This window comes from Tupaia chinensis, unplaced genomic scaffold (assembly GCF_000334495.1).
Source record: "Tupaia chinensis unplaced genomic scaffold, TupChi_1.0 Scaffold000085_1, whole genome shotgun sequence".
Taxonomy (NCBI): domain Eukaryota; kingdom Metazoa; phylum Chordata; class Mammalia; order Scandentia; family Tupaiidae; genus Tupaia; species Tupaia belangeri.
In genome coordinates, this window is record NW_006159547.1 from 8518320 (window position 1) to 8542241 (window position 23922).

At 36.1% G+C, this 23922-nt stretch overlaps 1 pseudogene; it reads right to left on the minus strand.

Moving 5' to 3' along the window:
- Positions 1-6076: 6076 nt before the first annotated feature.
- LOC102492489 (nucleolin-like) overlaps positions 6077-23922 on the minus strand; it is a 28312-nt pseudogene continuing 10466 nt past the window's right edge.

Here is a 23922-nt window from a genome sequence, read left to right on the forward strand (position 1 = left end):
TTGAGAAAAACTCCTCAAATTTATAGTTGATGTCTCCACATTCTCGTTTGCTCTTTATGATTTTTTCTTCTAAAATATTTCAAACGTTCAGAAAAACATATAAGTATGTATGAATATGTAAAGAGCCACAAACCTCTTAAGAGTCACCAAGAATTTTCAAATAGAACTTTGTAAATTTTTAAATCCTCTTTTGAAGTGCCCCACCCCATCATGCTTTACTTTTTAGGCTAGAGTAACAATTACATTTATTATATTTTCACAATTTCCTTGCTTTTACCACAAATATGTATAACATTAGATAATACATTTTAAATTTTTATGCTTTTAAACAATAAAATTCCAATGATATCAGATCATGTATATTATTCCATGTCTTACTTGTTTTTATTCACATTTATGTTCTGCAGATTCACCCATGGAAATATAAGTATTATCGTTAAGTAATTTTCACTGCTTACTTATACAGATATTTTATATACATTTATTGACAGGCATTGAAGTTGTTTTGTTTTCCTATAACAGTACTGCAATCAACATTCTTGTACTTGTTTCCTTTGGCACTTGTGCAAGATTTTCTCTAACGTAGAACTACCGGTTCCTAGAGGATCTTCATTTCTAATTATATAAAACAGTGCCAAATGATTTTGCAAAAGTGGCAACAGTTCAGTCTCACCTATAATATAAAGTGTTTATGTTTTTCCACATTCCAGTCATCAGTTTCAATTATCAAACTTTTCAATCTTTGCCTATTTCACAAAGAACATAATCAGATGACAGTTTTAATTTATCATCATGATTATTAATGAGGTTGCAGATATCTTCTGGTTTATTAAATGTTTCTGTTTCCTCTGAAATTCCTGTGTATGCCTTTTGGCTATTCCTCTATTGAATGGCCTTCTCATCTTAAATTTTAGATTACCTAAAATTAAATACTTTGGAATCTAAATTCTAATGTGTTGCAAAAATCTCTTAGTTTAGGACTAATCTTTTCATTATTTTCAGGTGTCTAATAACTTTCTCAGAGCCATATCAGTGGTAAGGGGCAAAATCAAGATAGCAACTTGAAGAGCAATTTAAAGTCCAATGTTTCTTAAGATTTGATTATCTACTTCTCTCTCAACCCATTCTCTTACAACTCTTGCTCGCTTCGCCACAGCATTAATGACCTCCTAATTTTTCCTTAAACATATTCTAGCTCCTCCTTAGGGCTTTACTCTCTCTCTTGCTTCATCCTGGACTCTTCTTCCTCAGAATGCTGTAGAGCTTGTTCTCTAATTCTCAAGGTCTCTGCTTAAATATTAGTTAACAGATAGTCTCTCTCTGACTACTCCATAAAAAAATGATGCTTCTCTTGTCAATATCTATATCCTAAATGTTTCATTTTCATTCACAGCATACATCAAAAACCACTAGGCATATTATACAATGATCTGTATAGTTATTTATTATCTTTTTATTTGTCTTTATTACATCTTGGAGAATGTGGCTCCAAAGAGCAAGAACTTTGGTCATTTTTGTGTCCCCCCCAAATTTAGAACTGTGCCTGGGACACAAAACGTGAACAATAAACATGTGTAGATGAATGATGGGCAGTAAATCTACCGATCTCCAAAGGGAGCCAGTATTCAACTGATTAATAAACAGACCTGCCTTTTCTTTTTTTTTTTCTTTTTTTTTGGAGAGGTTTTCGCTATAGGGCGTGTGTGCTCGCCAGACAGACAGAGAGAGACAGAGAGACAGAAAGCGAAAAATCACCCCCCAGGGAGATGGCCACGCCACAATCCTTTCTCCTCCATTCTCCTCTCGGGATCTTGGGCACGCACGCACACGTACTGGCGTGAGTTTTAAGTCACCAGGTCCAGGACGCGAACCATGGTCTACTACGTGGGAGTCCAGCGACATAGCCATTACGCTAACTGCTGGTCCCCACACCTGCCTTTTCAATGCATCTTAAGAGGTTATCATCCAAGAGCTTTCTTCCTTTTCCAACATTCCTCTACCAATACCATTTGCCTCTCTCCTCATGACACTTTAGAACTCAGTTTACAAATAATTTACTCTGGGAAGTCTTCTTCCATGAAGGCTTTTGATGTTGGTGCCCCTAGCTTCCACAAAATTCTAAACATCTCCTATCATGTCACAGAACACACTATGTTTTACTAGCTAACTTAATTGTCTTTTCTTCCTTTAAAGTCATAAACTTTTTGAAAGAAAGATTTCTTCATCAATTCCTGAAAATTTAATCCAGGGTTTGTCCTATTATTAATTTTCACTAAATACTAAATATTGAGTTTTGGATATTTAAAAGATTTTCATCAATTACAAATCTAATGATTAGTTAGTGATAGAAATTGTGCAAAATACTTCCTAAGATATATCTTTATGAAGAGATGACATTTTGGTTAATTTAGAAAAAGGAGTTAAAATTTCCAATTAAAAAGGATTAAAGAAACCTGGGGAAAAATGTCACCATAATTTTTTAGGATAGCTTAACTAAATTTATTAATCTGTCATGATGTTCCATTTTTTACCTAGGAAGCCTAGAAAGTCAAATATAACCATTAAGAAAACTGTACCTTTTTACACTAAACAAAATTTTATGATTATTATTGAACGAATGCCCTAGGATAGTCTTAAAATCTTTAGGAAATATAAGAAAAAACATATTTTGTCTCACATTACTTTGATATTTTCAGTTAAATATAGACAATTTTTTTCCTGGTTCCTTGTTGATAGACAGGAATTATCAAACTATTCAAAGTATCTACCAGAAATATTATGAAATTAAATATTATATTAAAGATAAGTACATTACTTTCCTAAGCACTGTGGGATATAAATTTTAATAATCAAAGTAAACTCAAAACTTACAACACATCTTATTTTGTTTTTAAAAACTTAAGTTATGATGAAAACCATAAGCTGATGACTCCAAATCTTATTACATCAGTTAGGTTTTTCCCACCCCAAGAAAACAAGATTTTGTTCTCCTTCAAGAGAACAATTTATTTATAATGTAATGGGAAAAAATCTGCTATAAAATCAGTTAAAATGAAAATCTACAATTAAAACAATGCATCTTTTAAAAATAACATCTGCCACAAATTTCAGAATCCTACTGAGTCTTGAAATTATTAGTTCCTCTACTTAATCCCCAGGCATCTTGAATTTCACTACTTTTAAACAATTTCTTTAACAATGCCAAATAGAACTAAGGATGAACCAACAAAAATTAGCTGTGAATTAGCATTTCGAATGACAATGTGAAAAGTGAATATTATTTGGGATACAGCCAAAATATCATAGGATAGAGAAGGGACATTCTTTTCTTATTAATTAGATGGTTCTAATATTGTACATTATTTTAGGAATCTGAATAATTATTTTTATTAAAAATGTTAATGCAGCTGCTGGTTTCTAGAGGTTTTTTATCAATATTACTTCAATAGCAAGATTATTCTTCAATCCCACAATACTAAAAATTACATTAAAATTGCTTAAAATATATTTTAGCACATTCATTTGTGTTCCTGACAACAAAAAAGAATATAAATGCCAATCAAATCATGCCAGATTAGGGAAAATAGTAAGCAAAATGATCATTTAGACATTTGTGTGACTCTCATTTATCTAGCTAAATACACTAGCCTCTCTCTACATTATTAATGAATAAACTTCATTTATGCTTAGGGTTTACATAATTTGAGTCCTTTTTTTTTTTCTATAGTGCATGAGTATACCAGAGACAGAGAGAGAGGGTGGAAAGTGAAAAATTGCCCATCTATCTCCAGGAGATGGCCATGCTGAAATCCCTTATCTTCCATTATTCTCTCAGGATCTTGGGCATAGGTGTGCAGTGTGACTTTCAAGCTGCTATCCGGAACTTAAATAGCAAAGTCAACCATGTGGAACCCAGTGCCTTAACCTCCACATCACCTTCTGGCTCATCCCTTTATCATTTGTGATATTATATAAATACCAACAGTAATCAACCATTAGGAAAAATTGGGTTGAGTCCAACTTATTACTTTTACACATTCAATTATCATCATTTAAATGTACTGGGTTTCTTATCAAGTAAATACCTATCAGTCTAATAAAGAAACCATTAAAATATGAAATAGGGAATTAATATAGACAAATCTAGTTTACTAAATTTAATTTGTTCATAATATAATTTTCTGATTATATATATGCATGTATTTATGTGCATGTAATATATATGATACATACATATACATAGCTATGATATATTAATATAAATTCACTGTCCCTTATATCAGAGAAAATTGTTCAAGACAGCAACTATTACATATAGGTATATGTAACTATTATACATAGGTATTACATACATGTATAGTCATACACTGTCCTTAGCACTTTATATACATTACTGTATTTAGTCTTTATCAAAAAAAACCACTAATAGTAATTACTATGATCCCATTTTACACAATGATAAAACTCAATCTCAGAGAAACAAGAATATGCCTACGGATGCATAGAGAGTAAGATTTGTAGCAAGGACTTTTTTTTTTTGAGAGTTTTTTGTTTTTGTTTTTGTTTTTGTTTTTGTTTTGTTATAATCTGTGTGCGCTCACCAGAGAGACAGAGAGATAGAAAGTGAGAAATCACCCTCCGGGGGGATGGCCACGCCACAATCCCTTCTCCTCCATTCTCCTCTCAGGATCTTGGACACGCACACACATATACCCGGTGTGAGTTTAAGCCACCAGATCCGGGACTCGAACTATGGCCGGCTACATGTGAGTTCAGCAACATAGCCATTATGCTAACTGCTGGTCCCATGTAGCAAGGACTTTCATTTAGGTTATGACTGGTTCCTAAGACTGAGTTCTTCATCACATGCTACAACCCAGTAGGTTCGTCTCCTCTCTAAAATTTGTCTTCAGTTGGCATTTTAGCTGTATGGTAGTTTAATCATAAATGGCCACAATACCCATAACTTGATATTTGGTAGCTTCGGGATACCCTAGTATACATTATTCATGTGATCTTAGACAGCACTGGGATAATGACAAAGAGGGGATGGATTGTTGACAATCCTTCCCTTTTAAGGTTGTCAGAGTCAGCAGATAAAAATACAATCTAATGTGGGTTTCAGATAAAATTTGAATTTTTGAATATTATCTGGAACGTACTTACACAAAAAAAATTATTTATTGCTTATCTAAAATTAAAATTTAAGTGGGTGTCCTGATTTTACCAAGCAATTTATTCCTATTTACATTCCATACAATTGTAATTATAACTGTAGCTCAAATTCTAGATGATACTTGTGAAACTATTGATATATAGCACTAATTTTTGAAAAGTATAATAGAGATTGTGGATAAAGATGCAACTCAAGGCTACTTTTAGGAAAAGGAAAAAGATCATCTGTAAACTTTAAAAATACATGAATTCGTTTTATATTTAATGCAACAAAAAGTATAAAAATAAGTTAGTAAAATATCAACAGGATGTTACATATTTGAGCTTTGTAATAATGCAAATTGTAAAGTTGCTTTTATCTTGAGTTTATAGATGAGGAAGAAAGGGCCATTTTAATAACACAGATAGTAGAGATAAAGGTTTTAAAAAGTCATATAAATTGGATTGGAAGAGTTATTTTTGTGTTGGTGGACTTAGTACAAATCTATTGACTTTTTTAAGTTTAGGACCTTTTTTTAATTTGTCCTAAAATTATTGAAGCAAAAATCATGATAAAACATTCTGCTCTCTTTTACAATTGCCCAACACATTAAAAAAAAAAACTATTTTTAAGAAAAAAAATGGTTTTGTACATGGGATGAAACAATATAAATTCAAAATTTACAGATAAAGGTTAGCTCTACCACTCATCTCTTTAAAAAGTTTATAGGAATATCCAGTCAAAACCAGCAAGAGTATATCCCTTGAAACGTTATTTCTACAACTTTCAAAGTAGAACACAAGACTGCACAATGTCTTGGAATGTCCTCAGAAGGCTCTGTCAGTGATTAGGTAACAGAGTTAAAACCCCAGAATCCTTTATTTCAAATGGAAGAGGGAAGACAGAGGGACAGAGAAACTATTAAAACTTCTTCTTTCCTTGTGGCTTATGGTCTCCTCCTCCTCTTCTGCCTCCTCAGAAGCCATCTCACTCTCCAAAGCCTCCTCAGCCTCTGCTACCAAATCCATTCTGCCTCTTCTGCCTCCACCTTGGCCTCCAAAGCCTCCTCTGCCTCCACCATGACCCCCGAAGTCACCTTCACCCTTGGGCTTGGCCCAGTCCAAGATAACTTTGTTTCCATCAATTTTATCATCTTCCATGGCCTCCTTGGCAGCTTTGGCATCTTGCTCACTGTTGAAGTCTACAAAACCAAATCCTTTGGAGGATCCTGATTCCTGGACAGTGACAATCCTTGCATGAATAGAGCCGTCAAAAGACTCCTTTAATGTCTCTTCAGTGGTATCCTCAGACAGATCTTTGACAGAATTTTGGAAGACTAACTTCTTTCATTAGGTGATCCCCTGGGTCCGTGCAGCTCCATCCTGATTGCTCTGTCTTCAATTTCCCTTTTTATTACAGGAATGTGAAGCTTTTTAGCATCTTCAAATGAGGCAAATTCTATAATACATACCTTTTAGATTTGCCATTTTGGCTCTGAGGCACTTTGATAAAAGTTGCCTTCTCAAATTCTTCCTGAAGTGTTTCTTTGGTTGCATTGTAGGAAAGGTTGCTCAAAACCAGAGTTTTTGATTCACCACTCCAAGTGCTATTCTTTCTACCTCTAACAGTCTTGATTTTGACACAGTGTAGTATAGAGAAATGGACCGTCCATCAATCTCTATTCCCTGCTTTTCTTTAAAGGTTTTCTCTGCATCAGCTTCTGTCTTAAATTCAACATAAGCAATCCCTTTACTTTTTCCATCTTTGCTGGTTATTCTGATCTCCATGGCATCTTCAAATACTTCTTTTAATTCAGGATCTTTCTTATTATCTTTTCCTTTTGGTTTCTCTATTTTAATTCCATTGCCAAAGACTTTTAAACTGGTGAGTTTCAAAGCTTTTTCTAGATCTTCAGCAGATTCAAAGTCAACATAGCCAAATTTTCTAGATGTACCAATTCTGACATCCACAATAGCAGTATCATTTTTAGCAAAAACATCACTAATATCAGTTTTTAATTCAGGAATAGATTTGTTATTGTTCAGGTTTCCAACAAACAGATGAAAGGATGCGGTTGGTTCTATGGCTTCCACTTTCTGTTTCTTGGCCTCAGGAGCTGTTTTCTGTTTGGTCATTTACTTCTTTCATTTTCCAGGAACTTTTTTAATAGGCTCTTTTTCCTCCTCATCATCCTCATCCTCATCGTCCTCTTCATCTTCAGCCACAGTCTTGGCTTTCATAGGTGGAGATTTTGCAGGAGTTTTCTTTCCTTTGGTTGATGTGTCTCCATAGTTTCTTCTTCAGTCTCATCTTCCTCATCCTCATCTTCCTCCTCATCCTCATTCTCATTCTCCTCCTCTGAGGGTAGGGAAGCCACTGCTGCTTTCATCACTGCTGGCTCAAATTCATCCTCATCTTCATCCTCATCCTCATCCTCATCATCTTCCTCACTGTCATCTTCTTCCTCCTCATCACTGTCTTCCTTCTTGGCATTCTTGCCATTCTTTGCCCCCTTGGCTGGGGTGGCAGCCCCTTTCTTATCAGGAGTTGCTTTGCCTGGTGTGGCTCCCTTCTTGTCAGGTGTTGTGACTTCTTTGGCTGGTGTAATGGTCTTCTTGGATGGTATGGAACCCGCCTTTTTGCCTGGGGTGACTGATGCTTTTTTGGCAGGTGTGGAAACTGCAGCCTTTTTTGTTGGAGAAACTGCTACCTTCTTTGCTGGAGTTGTGGCAGGCTTCTTACCTTTTTTCTGAGGGATGATAACCTCCTCCACTGCTATCATCTTCTTCATCTTCTGACATTTCCTCATCATCACTGTCTTCTTCTATCTCCTTTGGAGGAGAAGCCATTTTGAGAGGAATCACCTTGATTTTTACCAGCCGTATCCAAGCTTCATCATGATGACGGCTTACAATGGCAGAGAGTGTGGTGGGTGGGTGGTGCGGATGAGTCTTGAGGAACTCCAGCGACGTTGACGGCAGCTGTGAGCACTGAAGATCCTGGAGAGCGTATGTTCGTTGGCCAGCTAGAGCTCGAGACTCTCTATTGACTTTTTAAAGTTAATTTATAATAGTTCAAGTTATTCAGAAGGTTCTACATTCTACTCTCTGATCCATACTTTTTTATATTTAAGAAATCATGAACTTGAGGTTAAGTACCATAACTGTTTTTAAAAACTTGTAGCAAAATAGTCAATTCTTCTTTATATTTGCCATTAAAGTATGATTATATACATGTTCAAAATAAAAGATTTATGTGCTATTATTTTTTTTAGCTGAATTCAAAGAAAGGTTGTGCTTCACTATGGTCTCTAAAATTACACCTAGACTGACACCTATGAAAGATACCTAGACTGACTAGGTTCACTTTAAGTTTTATGATCCTAAATCTCAAATAATCTTTTAATCCTACCCTGCCATCCTACTCTTTTTCTCTAGAAAGTGTGCTTCCCTGCCTCCACTATGAACAGCCATTTTGTCCTTTACCTCTATGTTCCTTTATTGAGCCATTCCCATCTAAGAAACTCACTTCATATGTCTTTGAGAAAAAGAACAGACTTCAAACAGCAACTCCTCATTTCTCACTACCCAGTCAACACACCTACCTGCAGCAATACTTTCACTTCATTTTCCCTTATACAAGGTCTTTTCTTTTTTATCAAGGGCCAGTTCTTCAACATAGGATTTAAAGCACATAACCTCTAACTTTTTCAAGATTTTGCTCCTTAGGTTAATCTTCTCTCCCTCTCCTGTACTGCCAGTTTCTCTCTACACTAGTCATTACTTTCAGCGTCATGTTGCATTATCTCCTGTCTTCCAACTTGTGTTGACATGTATACATCTCCAGCTACCATGTTTCTTAGAACTACTGCTGTAAAAATAGTCTTAAAAAGCTTATGTTTACTTTGCTACTTCCTCACTTTCTATATACTCTTAACCCCCCCCCAGTTTTAAATTGCAGCCAAAACAACTTCCAAGTCGTACAATAAATCTAATGAACACTTTTCTATACCCATCTCTCACAGATTTGTGACTTCCCCTCAAAATTCATCTCTCTGCTTCTGTATTAGTCTGCTTTTGTGGATTATACTATACAACAAATATCAACAAAATTATATTGACTTAAAATTAATGGCTATTTCTGATTCTAGTTACAATATTCTGCTTTGTGTTTAGATAGAAAGTTTCTGTACTTACCTTGACATAGATTTACTCCAAGTTTTGCATTGGGTTTGTATCTACTGGAACAAGGGGCAAAGGAGAAAGTTCTCTCTGAAACATAGCCTTGAGGAGCAGAGGGCTCAAGAACAAATGGCTGGGAGAAATTTGCAATGGGTTTAGCCTGCTTGGATGTGGCATACAACTTGTCTGAACATATTCCACTTGCCAACATAAATCACATGACTGAGTCCAAAAACAATGGAGTATAAAAATACTCTTTGAGACTTAACCTGACCACAGGCAGTAATGACTATTCTTACCAGATAGGGAGTGGATAGTTGTGCACAACAGTGTAATCTACCATAGCATCTGAGGTATGGCACTGTTCTGTTTTTGCTCCCCTTTCATTAGTTTCTCCTACTTAATCTCCTATTTTGGTTCTTCTTCTTCTATATTTATTACTATTATTATTATTATTTTGCTATAGGGAACATGTGTTCACCAGAGACAGACAAGGAAAGAGAGAGAGAAAATGAAAAAGTACCCTTCAGGGGAGATAGCTATACCACAATCCCTTCTCCATTGTTCTCTCAGGATTTAGGGCATGCATGCTCTAACCCTCAGCTTGTTGTTTTTTTCTGTTTTTTAAGCCACTGAGATCAATGACTTCAATAGTGGAGTCTGTCATGTAGCACCCAGCCACCTTAACAACCACCACCACCTGCTGGCCCTTCTTGGTTTTTTGGTTGTTGTTGTTGTTTTTTATTTTTATTTATTTATTTATTTTAGTAGTTTGCTATAGGGCATGTAAGCTCTTTAGAGACAGAAAGAAAGAGAAGAAAGAGTAAGAAATCACCCTCCGGGGGGATTGTCACCCTGCAATTCCTTCTCCTCCATTCTCCTGTCTGGATTTTGGTCAAGCATACACATAGGCCTGGCATGTTTTTCAAGCTGCAGTAAAGAAGCAGAACCACCCAGTTGTCCATTTGGGATTCAACACCTTAACTACCACACCACCTGCTGGCCTCCATTCCTGTATCTTTGTAATGTTGAAGGATCCCTCTGGTTACTCCTCATCAATCTCTTCTTTTACATGTGTACTGTCTTCCTACTTAATGTCAGTACTAATGGCACTTAAATATTAACTATATTTTAATGATTCCTATGTGTACATTTTTGACCCTCTGCTCTCTTGAAAAACTCAAGTCAGAGCTCTTGACTCATACATACACACACACACACACACACACACACACACCATATATACCACACACAGGCAGAATTCCTTATGTTTCCATATCTCACAAAATAGTTCCAGTTGTTCACATTAAGAACATAGGATTTCTTTTGTGATCTATTTCTCTCATATGTTGTATTTAACCCACTAGCATTTTCTAATAATTTTAAAAATAATATTTATGGTGATTTTTTATATAAATGTAATCATTTCATATATTTACAGAATACAGTATGGATTTTCAAAGCCTATATTCAGTGTGTAATAATCAAATCAAGGACATAGCATGGTCACCATCTCCAGCATTTATAACATATTATACACATTCAAAATTTGCTCTACTGTTTTTTTTGGGGGGGGGATACATATTAAATTGTCACCAACATCCATTACTCTACTGAGTTCATTGTGTTCTATAACCTATTTCACTTGTTTACATGCACACATGTCTTTTAACTAATTTCTCATCTCCTACAAACCCCTCCCTTACCCAACTTCTAGTATCTACAATTATACTCTCTACTTCATTTTATCTTTTTAGAGGTTTTTTGCCTTAGGGTGCATGTGCTCTCCAGAGAGAGAGAGAGAGACAGACACGATGAGAAGGAAAGTGAGAAATCATCCCCCAGAAAGTATGGCCACACCACAATCCCTTCTCCATTTTCTTCCCAGGATTTTGAGCATGCACACACACACCTGGTGTGATTTTTTTTTTTTTTTGAGAGAGATTTTTGCTATAGGGTGCATGTGCTCGCCAGACAGACAGAGAGAGACATAGAGACAGAAAGCGAGAAATCACCCCCCAGGGGGGATGGTCATGCTGCAATCCCTTCTCCTCCATTCTCCTCTAGGGATCTTGGGCATGCACGCACATGTGCCTGGCGTGAGTTTTAAGCCACCGGGTCCGGGACACGAACCGCGATCGACTACGTGGGAGTCCAGCGACATAGCCATTATGCTAACTGCTGGTTCCCCACCTGGTGTGATTTTGAAGCACCAAGTCTAGGTCTCAAACTGTGGTCAGCTATGTGGGAGTCCAGTGACCTAACCACTATGTCATTGGCTGGTCCCTACATTCTTTATTTCTATATTATTATTGACAGAAATGACCAACTCTGCAAAAATAATTAATTCATTCAGTTTATTTTTAAGCATGAATCTGAGTGACCTAGGCCCAGAGAGGAGACAAAACATGCCTCTCTCTCAAGGTGATCAAGTACAGGAGTTCCTTTTATTTGATTTTGAGAGTGAGGGACAAAGTTTAGAATTTAGTGAAGAGCTGGGACCAACAGTTAGCGTAATGGATATGTCACTGGACTCCCATGTAGTCAACCACGGTTTGAGTCCCGGACCCGGTGGCTTAAATTCATGCCAGGTGCATGTGTGGGCGTGCCCAAGATTCCGAGAGGAGAATGGAGGAGAAGGGATTGCGGCATGGCCATCCCCTCTGAGGGATGATTTCTTGCTTTTTGTCTCTCTGTCTCTCTCATGTGCAGGGAGGTCTTGAAACAGAGATGGGGGGGCTTGTATACGGTCACAAAATACTGTCCCAAGGACAGGATGTTGGAAGAGTCCTGTTATCAAAGAGTCAAAATGGTCTGTTAGTGATTGTGGGCATGACTCACCCATTACAGGGATACTATGCCAGGGACAGGATGTAGAAAGATTTTTGTTATCAAATGTCCTAAAATGGTCTGTTAATGGTCTGTTAATGTCTGTGGGCATGACTCAGCCCAGGCCCTTTGGAAGGGATTTTAGAAACAGGAAAAAGCTGTCAGACTTCTGTCCTCACTTTCAAGTCCTTTAGGTTCCACTAATGAATTAATATACTCTAAATATGCTAAGAGAGGACATACAGTATTTGCCTTTCATAGCCTAACTTAATTCACTTAGTATTATATATTTCAGGATCATCCATTTTGTCCCAAATGACAGGAATTCATTGTTCTTAACAGCTGAATAGTATACAGGGAATATTGTGTATAGGGGGAACAATTTTTTTATTCATTCAGTGTTTCTTGGGCACTTAGGTTGATTGCATGTCTTAACTATTGTGAATAATGTGGCAATAAACTTAGATGTACAAGATTTTCTATCCTTTGTGTATCCTCACTATATATATTTGAAACTGTTTACCTCTTTTTATCTTTACTACCTCCATCTCAATTTATCTACCAGGAACCAGAATCAGGGAGTCTTTGGTGGTTGTATATGAAAAATAAACACAGTCGTGATTCTTAAAAAAAGCTTGCAACTTAACATGAATGACCACGTGCATGTTTTAAATGGTAGAATCACATGGTATATGCAAAATTCAAGAAAACTATTTTAGTACTAAGGGACAAATTCAAGAAATAAATTAATTCTAGTTTTGGTAGTAAGAAAAGTTAATCATGAAAAATATTCTGTCTTAGCTTTTTCTTATGAGATCAGTAGAATTTTATCAGGCACACTCTAAGACTGAGTGTATATATGTCAGTAGGGAAGATATGGGGGTTCTGACTGATTTTAATATAAAGAAAGGAAGAGACTGGGCTAGCTAGTGCTGGGGCGGTCAAGGCAGCTGGGTCCCATATGGTTAACTACAGTGAGTCCAAGACCCTGCCATTTTAGAAACAGGCAGGGTGCATATGCGTGTGAGCCCAAAAGTCTTAAAAGGAGGGAGAAATGGAGATGAAAAGATTGAATTAGAATCATCTCCTATGGAGGGTGCTTTCTTATTTCCCCTTCCTCTTTCTCTCTGTGTCTCTCTGGTGAGCACACATGGCCTCTAGCAAATTTTTTTTAAAAAGCATGGGAGAAAGAAGAAAAAGGTAAGAAGCCAAATGGCCAGTTAGGAACCTGGTGATCAAGTCTGAGCACTTGAACTTGTGTGCTAAATGCGGAGATTGAGAAGAAATAGCAACTCTAAAGATAGGAGTTTGCTTCTTAGACACAACTTGGTTTTAATCATAGGAAAAGATAACCCAATATATAACATGAAAGAGACCAACTAAAGCATTTATAAATCTTGGTGGTTTCCTCTATACTGAAATTATGTAATGTATTTCAATGTCTCTATGATTACCTAGATTTACAACACCAAATATTTCAGAAATGAAAGCCAAATAAAGCAATCAGAAAGAAACAGACCTATTGCAGTTCTAGAATTATGCTAGGTTATATTCCCATTTTTATACATTCATCATTTTTTTCAGAAAATGGAAATATATCACAGCTAGTTAGAAAGATAAGCATATCTTAATTTTAAGATAAGCATTATCTTGGTTTTGTTTCATGTTCAAAAATCACTGAAAGCATTATTAATCTAGCTTCAAAAACCATTGCACCTTCACCCAACCCATAAATCCAAAACTAAGATTATGACTGTACTATCAGCCCAAAACAAAAGGCTGTTAGATGAATCTGAAAATAAAATTTAAGGTCAACAGGCATACAATATATGACTTATTCATGCTTTTATATTTTTAGTATAAGCACTGAAGCTGAAATTTTCACTATTTTATGTTAGATTTATCTTGGATGTATTTTAAGCATCAAGAATGAAGTGACAGATTCCATCAGTTATGTCAAGACTTTAACCTATAAAAATGCCCTGTAAGGTTCCACACACACCTACAGAAAGACAGTAATATGGTTTAATCACTACATTATATATGATCCCCTTTCGTCTTCTGCCATTCCACTGAGCAGTTGCATCCCTGGTCCTCAGGGGCATGTGTGAGGTTATATGTTTATGTATGTCCAAAAGTTTCCATTTGGCTATCCATCCTCTACACCTCCTGATCAGATGACAAGTTGTGCAACTAGAAAGAGGAGACCAGTGCACTGAGATAAAATATAAATAACTCCCATAACTGTTCTCCTGATTAAATCTAATTTTCTTTCCTAAATCTCTACTGTATTTTTGAAACTTTTCTTAAATATTATCCATTCTGATGACAGAGAACATATGTTTTTGTTTGGACTTTTAAATAAACATTTCTAGAGCCCTTACCATATGTTAGGTGCTATGGTTTGAATATGTTCCCTAAAAATTTTATGTATTAAAATCTGCTGAGCCATTGTGATGATGTTAAGTGGGAAAAGACAATTCAAGTATGATGTTTTAATGTGAGGCTTTTGGGAACTGATTAGACATCAGGGTTGGGCCCCCATGAACAGATACTCATGGGTTTATAACATACACACGGACACCAATACGCATGCTCTCTCACCATGTGATGTCCTCCACCATGTTATCTACTAAGAGACTACACCAGATACAGTCCCTTGACCCTACACCACCAGAATTGAGATAAATAAGCCTCTATTCTTAAAAATCAACAAGTTTCAGGTATTTAAATTGTTAGCAATGTAACAGACTAGTAAATTAGGCACTGTGCTAACTGGTTTGCATAGATTATCTCATTTAATTTCATTCTTCCAAATGCATGGTAAAGTTGGCATTATTATTTCGCTCATTTAGTTGACAAAAAAAAAATGTTGAGACTTGAATTAAGTGACTTGCAGAAGTTCACAAAGCAAGAACATGGGGGTTTCTACTGATAATTTTTTCCAGGATATTGTTTTAGAGGTTTTTGCCTTAGGCATGTGTGCTCCCCTGGGGGAGAGAGAAAGGGAGGGAAAGAAACAGTGAGACTGAAAGCGAGAAATCACTCCACAGGACTTATGACCACACCACAATCCCTTCTCCTCTATTCTCTTCCCTGTATCTTGGGCACGTACACACCACATGTGCCTGGCATGAGTTTCAAGTCTCTAGTCTGGGACTCCAACCTCAATCAGCCATGTTGGAGTCCAGTTATGTAACCACTATGCCATCTGCTGGCCCCTACAATAATTCTTAAATTATAAGGGTTGGGCTGGTTTCACTGCCTAGTGATTAAGAGAGCCAGCTCCCACATGATAAATTATAGTTGGAATCCTAGCCCTGGTGACTTGAAAAACACATTGGTCATGAGAATGCCCATGCACAAAATCATGACAGGATGGAGCAATGGAGGAGAAGAGATTGTGGTGTGACCACACCCCATTGGGTATGCTTTGTCTCTCTCTCTCTCTCCCTCTCTCTCACTCACTCACTCTCTCTTTGGCAAGCATGCTTATCTTCTGGCAATTAAAAATAAATAAGAAAAAGAAGGATAATTGGAAGATATATTGAGATACTCCTTTTCTTCCAAAGCTAAACATTTTTCCCAAAAGATTTTAAGATGTCTTTCTTTTCCAGGGAAACAGGGATGATTGAATAGGAAGGGTGGGCATTATTTTTTCTTAACATTTGCATAAAGCAGGTGATATTATTTTCCTTCACAGAAATAAGTTACCCTTGTTTGAAATTGATGAGTCAGCTTCATATTTTAAAAAAGGCAACTGATTTATGATGCAATCTAACAAATATACAGTTATTTAATATTTTATTAACTACTTTATTTATGTACTTAGGCCTTGCTTCATTGTAAGAAAGTGTTGAGTTATTCATACAAGATTAATTATGAATCAAACTAGGTCCCTACTCAAATAACCATGGTCCCTAAGGTTGAAAGAAACCTGAAAGTCCATGTCAACTACACATAGATTTTTCAACTCTCCATTGTGTTGTATCTAGGTTTAAATATCTGAAATACGGAGAAATTCAATTTGTAGGGCATCAGACTATTCTATCAGTAGCAATTCATTTACTTAGCTTTTTTCCACATGTTGAGCCAAATTTGTCTTCCTGAATCTCCTATTCGTTGAAATTAATTTTATCTCTTGGGGTCATTTTTTTTCTAAACTTGTTTTGAGATTTACATACCATACAACTCACTCATATAAATGTACTATTCAATCTTTTTAACTATATTCACCATTGTGCAACTATTACCACAATTAATTTTAGAACATTTTTATTACCACAAGAAGAAACCCCCTACCAGTTAGCAATTACTTTCCATCTTCACCCCAATTCCTCTCTCAGGCTAGGGAAACTATTAATCTACTTTATTTCTCTATGTATTTACCTATTCTGGACAATTCATATGAATAAATCACACTACATATAGTGTTTTTTGATTAGCTTCTTTCCCATAACCTATATTTTCAATATTCATCTACATTATAGCATGTATTAATACTTCATTTCTTTTTATTGCTGAATAATATTCCATTTTGTGAAATACAACAATTTTTTGCACACAAATTTTATGGTACATTCACAGTAATGTTTCTATTTCACTTGGGTAATAACCTAGAGGAGAATTGCTGGATTATATGGAAACTATGCATTTGATATTCTGAATAACAGTCAAACTGTTTTCTAAAGTGGTTGCACCATTTTTGGGTTTTTTGTTTGTTTGTTTGCTTGTTTGTTTTTTTCAGTAGGGTATATGCACCCACCAGAGAGACAGAGGGAAAGTGAGAAATTGTCCCCCTTGGGGGAGGGGGGTTGGCTACACTGCAATCTCTTCTTCTCCATTCTCCTCATGGGACTTTGGGCACACACACACCCCACATGAGCCACCAGATCTGGGACTTGAACCACAGTTGGCCATGCTAGGTGTTCAGCACCTTTAACCATTACACCACCTATTTGGTCCCATGGTTGCACCATTTTATATTCCCACCAACAATTTATATGAGAGTTTGAAATTTTCCACATCTTCCCCAGCACTTGTTATTATTTATCTTTCTTATTGTTATTATCTATTGTTGTTATTGTGGCCATTCTTGTGAATGTGAAGGAGCATCTCATTAGAGTTTCAATTTGCATTCCTTAATGGCTAATAGTGTTAATCCCTCTTTTCAAGTGCTTTTGGATATGTCTATTCTAGTTCTAGTTCTTTGCTCATTTTAACTGGATTACTCTTAATTTTTTTTAAAAAATGTACTTCTATTAGATATTTAAGATGTGTAACATGAAGTTTATATATACATATATAAGTGCATATATATGGTGTATAATGAAATGATTACAATGGTCAAACAAATTTATATTTCCATCACTTTCTGCAGTTATCTTTTTTGTGTGTGTATGTATGCATATGTGTGTGCACGTGTGTGTGGGGAGGTGTGAAATATGAACACCTAAAATTTATTGTCTTAGCAGGTTTTCAGTAGACAACTATATTAACTATAGTTCTCATGTTTTACATTAGATCTCTAGACCTATTCATTCTATGTAACTGCAAATGTATACTCTTCAACCAACTTCTCTCCATTTCCTCCCATCTCTACCACTGGTAACTACCACTTTACTTTCTGTTTCTATTTATTAAACTTTATATGTCCTGATCCCACACATAAATGAGGTTATACTGTACTTTTCTTTCTGTGTCTGACTTGTTTTGCTTAACCTAATACCCTGTAGTTTCATCTATGTTGTCACAAATGACAGAATCTCCTTTTAAAGACTGAAAAATTCCAGTGTGTGTGTGTGTGTGTGTGTGTGTGTGTGTTTATATTGAGAGTTTGTTTATTCATTCATTCACCTGTCAATGGCACTTAGGTTGTTGCCATATATTGACTATCATGAATGATGCTGCAATAAACAGAAATCTATACAAGTTTCTGATTTCATTTCATTTTCCTTTTTTTTTTTTTTTGAGAGAGATTTTTGCTGTAGGACTTATGTGCTCTCTAAAGAGATGGAGACAGACAGAAAGTTAGAAATGACCCCTCCCAGGGGGGATGGCCATAGCACAATCCCTTCTCCTCCATTCTGCTTTTGGGATCTTGGGCACACACATATACATGCCCGGTGTGAGGTTTAAGCCACTGAGTCTCAGACTAGAACCATGGTCAACTACATGGGAATCCAGTGACAACCATTATGCCATATGCTGGTCCCTCTGATTTCATTTTCTTTGGTTATAGTCCCAGCAGTGGGATTTCTGGGTGACAAACCCAACAAGAGATGAAATGAGGAAAGACTAATATCTTCAACAAATGATGTGATCAAAATTGGATATTCATATACAAAAAAAGAAAAACAAGAAAGAAATTGGACTTGTATCTTACATCATACACAAAGATCTATTCAAAGTGTATTAAAGATTTGAACATGAAATCTAAAAGTACAAAATTTCTAAATTAAATGCTGTATTCTAAAATTTCATTTTTGCTTGTTGTTGATGCAATATTGTGTATTGATCCACTGATGGATATTGATTTTGTACTCAGAAATCTAACTGACTCTCTCTAATTTATACGTATAATGTTGAATAGAATTAGTATTATCTGGGACCCAGTTTAAAATTTCAAGAGAAAACTTTTAATATAATCTAAAAACTAGTGCATTGGTAATAAAATTTCAGGAGCTTTATCAAAACTGTCCCTAACAATTCTTTTGATCACTAAAGTCAGTTTTATCTGGTAGTAATCTGGCTGCATGTGTGCTTTGCTTTTATATAAATATTTTTTTATGCCTGCATGGTAAAGTAAACATAGTTTGCTTTGTTAATTTTACTACCCAAGTGATGAGAATTTTTACTTTGACTCAATAGAAAATACCATTTGTGCTGATAATTTCTCAAGAAGTCTTTCTTTTTCTCTTGCTCTGCTTCATTCCTAATAAACTTTTCTTGTAAGATCCTAGGGTCAGAGGACGAACCTGGCTGTCTGCACAGCCAGCGGCAAGGAGATGGAGCAGCAGCTCATCTCCACCCAAATGCCAATGAAACCTCAGGTATGTTCATTGGGACTAGGAGAGTCTCCCTTCCCCAACCCCTGTGCCATTGGTACACCACCCCAGCATGGACAGGCCTGGCTGGCTGCACCATGAACCACAGAGAGACAAAACAGCAAAGAGAGTGTGGCACATCTTTTTCAAATTCCATTGAACTCTCAGATGTCACCATTTTATGAAGCATGCAGCACTACCATCTTCCTCAGTTGAAATTCAGCAGCTCAACCCCAGGGGCATCTATTCTCTAGAAACCCAGAGGCCTTCGAATTATCCAGTTTCAGTGAAAAAAAAGTGTAGATTGCCAGGTGAGCATCTGGCAAACAGAGATGCAGAGATATCACTAATCACCTCCTCCCACACATATTTTATTGCTCAGACTTAACTCCAAGAAATTAGGAAGAAACATAAAATCCATCAGATGACCAGATGCAAGAGAAAAGAGACAATGAACTCCAGAATATGCAAGAGAAAAGATTCAAGGAGCTCCAGGAAATGAGGAAATACTTCCATGATTTGAAAGAATAAATAAATACCATAAAAAAGAATTAAATGGAATTGTTAGAGATGACAGCAGTAATACAGGAAATCAAAACCTTCATGGGAAGTATTAAGAGCAGATCAGATCATGCAGAAGATTAAATCTCAGATGTAGAAGACAAAAACTCTGGGACTAGCAGTTAGCATAATGGCTATGTCTCTGGACTCCCACGTAGTTGACCGCGGTTCGAGTCCTGGACCCAGTGGCTTAAACTCACGCCGGGCATGTGTGCATGCATGCCCAAGATCCCAAGAGGAGAATGGAGGAGAAGGGATTGTGGCATGGCCATCCCCCCTGGGGGGGTGATTTCTCACTTTCTGTCTCTCTGTCTGTCTGGTGAGCGCATGTGCCCTATAGCAAAAACCACTCAAAAAAAAAAAAAAAAAAAAAAACTCTGACCCAGAAAAAGTTACCAAAAAAGACTGAGTAAATAACAAGAAAAAGAAATGATAATATTTAAGAAATACTAGATATCATTAAACACTCAAACATCTGGAGCATTGGTATCCAAGAAGGTGAAGAAACTAATAAGGAAATTGATAATCTATTCAATGAAATCCTGGAAAAAGACTTTCCAAACCTAAAGAAGCACTTGAATATCAAGATCCAAGATCCAGGATCCACAAAGGATCCTAAATAGATCCCAAGAAGATCTCCAAGGCACATCATAGCCAGTTTGGCCAAAACCACAGACAAAGACAAGAAAAAACTGGCAAGAGAGAAACACCAAGTTACTTAGAAAGGTTATCCCATAAAACTAACATTGGCCATCTCACTAGAAACAAAGAAGCAAGGAAAGAATGGGAAAATATATTCAAAGTGTTAAATGAAAGACAATTTCAACCAAGATTATTATACCTGGTAAGATTATCCTTCAAATGGAAAGAAAAAATAAAAAACATTCTCAATAAACAAAATCTGAAAGAATTTATCAACTCCAGAACAGATATTCAAGCATTTGTGAAGGGAGTGCTATACCAAGAAAACTAAAAGCAGACAGACAGAAAAAAAGAGAACAAAACCAACCAGTAAAATGGCCGACTTAACAATAGGGACAAGTCTAGAAATATCGATAATAACGTTGAATGTTAATGGTTTAAATTCTCTAATCAAGAGACAAAAACTGGTTGAATGGGTTAGAAAAAAAAAAAAAAACTCTATCTGTGGCCTACAAGAAATTTACCTCATGGATAAACACATACATAGAGCTGGCAAAAGGTATTTCATGAAAATAGAAACCAAAAAGGGGGCAGAGTCACAATACTGGTTTCAGACAAAATAGGCTTTAAGACAAAAACAGTGAGAAGAGACAAAGACGAATATTATATAGTAGTAAAAGGGCTATTTCACAAAGATGAAGTTGAACCCCTATCTCTCACCATTAACAAAAATCAACTCAAAGTGGATCAAAGATCTAAACCTAAGACCTCAAAATGTAAACCTACTGGTAGAAAACACTGGGGAAACTCTGGGAGATATTAGAATAGACAAAGACTTCTTAAATAAATCCATCAAGACACAGGCAATAATCCCAAAAAGAGATGAATGGGATTACATCAGACTAAGAAGTTTTTGCACAGCAAAAACACAGCAATTATTATGAATCAACAATCCTCAGAATGGGAGAATATTTTTGTACTATGCCTCAGATAAGGGACTGATAACCACAATAGAAAGAGAACTCAAGAAGCTTGCCCAAAAATAAAATAATTAACCCAATTAAAAGATGGTAAAATGAACTAAATAACTCTCTAAGGAATACATATGAACATCCAAAAAAGTATGGAATACTACTCGGTCATACCATATACTACCATACACTACTCAATCAACATATGGTAGAAAGTGAATGAATATGGAAAATTTACTACTGAGGGAAGGATGCAAGGCTATGAAAGAGACATTGTATATCTCCACTTAACATATACTGACTGTCTGCACTCTATGGTGGCAAGTGAAAGACTAGAGGACACAGAAGCATTGATCATGGTTATGGACACTGGGGACAATGTGGGAAGAGGATGGGAGAAGGGCAAGAGTGTAAGGAAAGAATTTAAGGATGAAAAGTGAGAGGCAAGATATTTATGGGACACAGAAATGAACTATTATTTCCTGGGCATGCATGCACACGCGCCTGATGTGAGTTCAGCCACCGGGTCTGGGACTCGAACCGTGGTCAACAACGAGGAAGTCCAGCGACATAACAATTACGTTAACTGCTGGTTCCCAGGAAATGTTCATAATTTGAAATATTTTTCAGAATGTTCTGTCATGTCCATTTTTAATCTAATCATTGGAAAAATGGTAGAGAGACACAATGATTGCTATATTATATCATTCATGATTCTGGAACTAGGTGACGCTTTTTCCCTTGAGTGCATGCTCAAGTTAACAGCTGAGCAAAATTTGTTTTTTGCTAGAAGGAGGAGATTTGCTGTGGGTAGAAGAAATAGTGTCTTCTAAAGTCTGATTGTTATTCTTCATTGGGTAATTGATAAAAGGTAGTATGAGACACAGCAAAACTAGAACCTGAAACACAGACCTTTTCTGACATGCTTACAGTAACTAATAATCAGGACCCTTTAGATAAAGTTACTATGTCAATTATTTCTAATCAACCATTCAAGAACCTGTCTTTTTTCTCTATATATTTTGTTTGCAAGTATAAGATGAAAGAACTCTTCCACCAACTTACTAAAGTTCAGTGACACTATGACACTTCCTCATTTTATAGTTGGTTAGACACCACCATTTAAATAATCCAATCTTTAAAAAATAAAAACAAGAATTAACATCAAGAACCAAAAGCTCAATGTTATAGAATGAGTCTATCTTCTCCACCTTCTTGACTATTATAACTGTATTTATGCCAGTCTCCTATATCCTCTCAATAATTCCTCACATATTATAAATGTTAATAGTGGTGGCCACAGTAGTAATATGGATAACATTTTGGAGCAATTTATTATGTGCTAGGTTTTGTACTAGAATCTTTATGTATATGAAATCACTCAATCCTTACAGCAACACAGACCCTGTAAATTTGATACTATGGCAAAGAAAAGACAGATTTCCTGTCCCCAGATAAAACCTGGAGCCCATATGAAGGTTACTGTGCAATAGTGTAATACTGGTGATCTCTTTGGTTATGCTTAGGTCCCCATGGGTAATAATTCAATGCATGGTGATTTTATTCTGAGTTATCATCAAGATCACATCAGGTTTGGGAACCAGCAGTTAGCGTAATGGCTATGTCGCTGGACTCCCACGTAGTCGAACACGGTTCGCGTCTCGGACCCGGTGGCTTAAATCTCACGCCGGGCACGTGTGCGTGCGTGCCCAAGATCCCGAGAGGAGAATGGAGGAGAAGGGATTGCGGCGTGACCATCCGCCCTTGGGGGGTGATTTCTCGCTTTCTGTCTCTATGTCTCTGTCTGTCTGGCGAGCGCACGCGCCCTATAGCGAAAACCTCTCCAAAAAAAAAAAAAAAAGATCACATCAGGTTTCACCACATCAACTTTGATTACATTGATTACTTTGTTTTTACCTGCCTAGCATCTCAATCTCATTTGAATTAATCAATAAATTCTCAGTCAATATGTTATTAATATACTTTGGTTCTATTGATATCACACTCATATGTGAGATCTCCATAGAGCTCTCTGCTTCCAATTACTTTTTGTATTCCCTAACTTTAAACCAGCAAATTAGAACTTATTTTTTAAAGTAATTCATGAAACCTTCAGATCCAGAAATATTAACAAGTGTCATATGTCTAAAGATTTAAAATAATTGTACTATAACCATAATTTCATAGTAACCAAAGTGAACATTTTCAACTTTATTTCTAGAATATGTTATTTAAGTATATGTGAACACAAAAAATATTCAATGACTGCTCCTTAGGTGAAATCTATTTTTGCTGACTTTAGGGGGGAAAAGTTTAATACCAACAAATAAATTTTTTTGTTGAATTCACATTTTGTTTCTGAGCACAGAATACTTTTTTTGAGAAATGTAAATTAAAGTTTACACAATTAAGTGAAATTATCCCATCGGGGTTTTTTTTTTCTAAAATTAAAATGCTATCCATACGTAATGTATTTATTTGCTGTAGTAACTTTTCAGTACAGCTATGATTTCCATCATAAATTGGTAGTCAGTCAG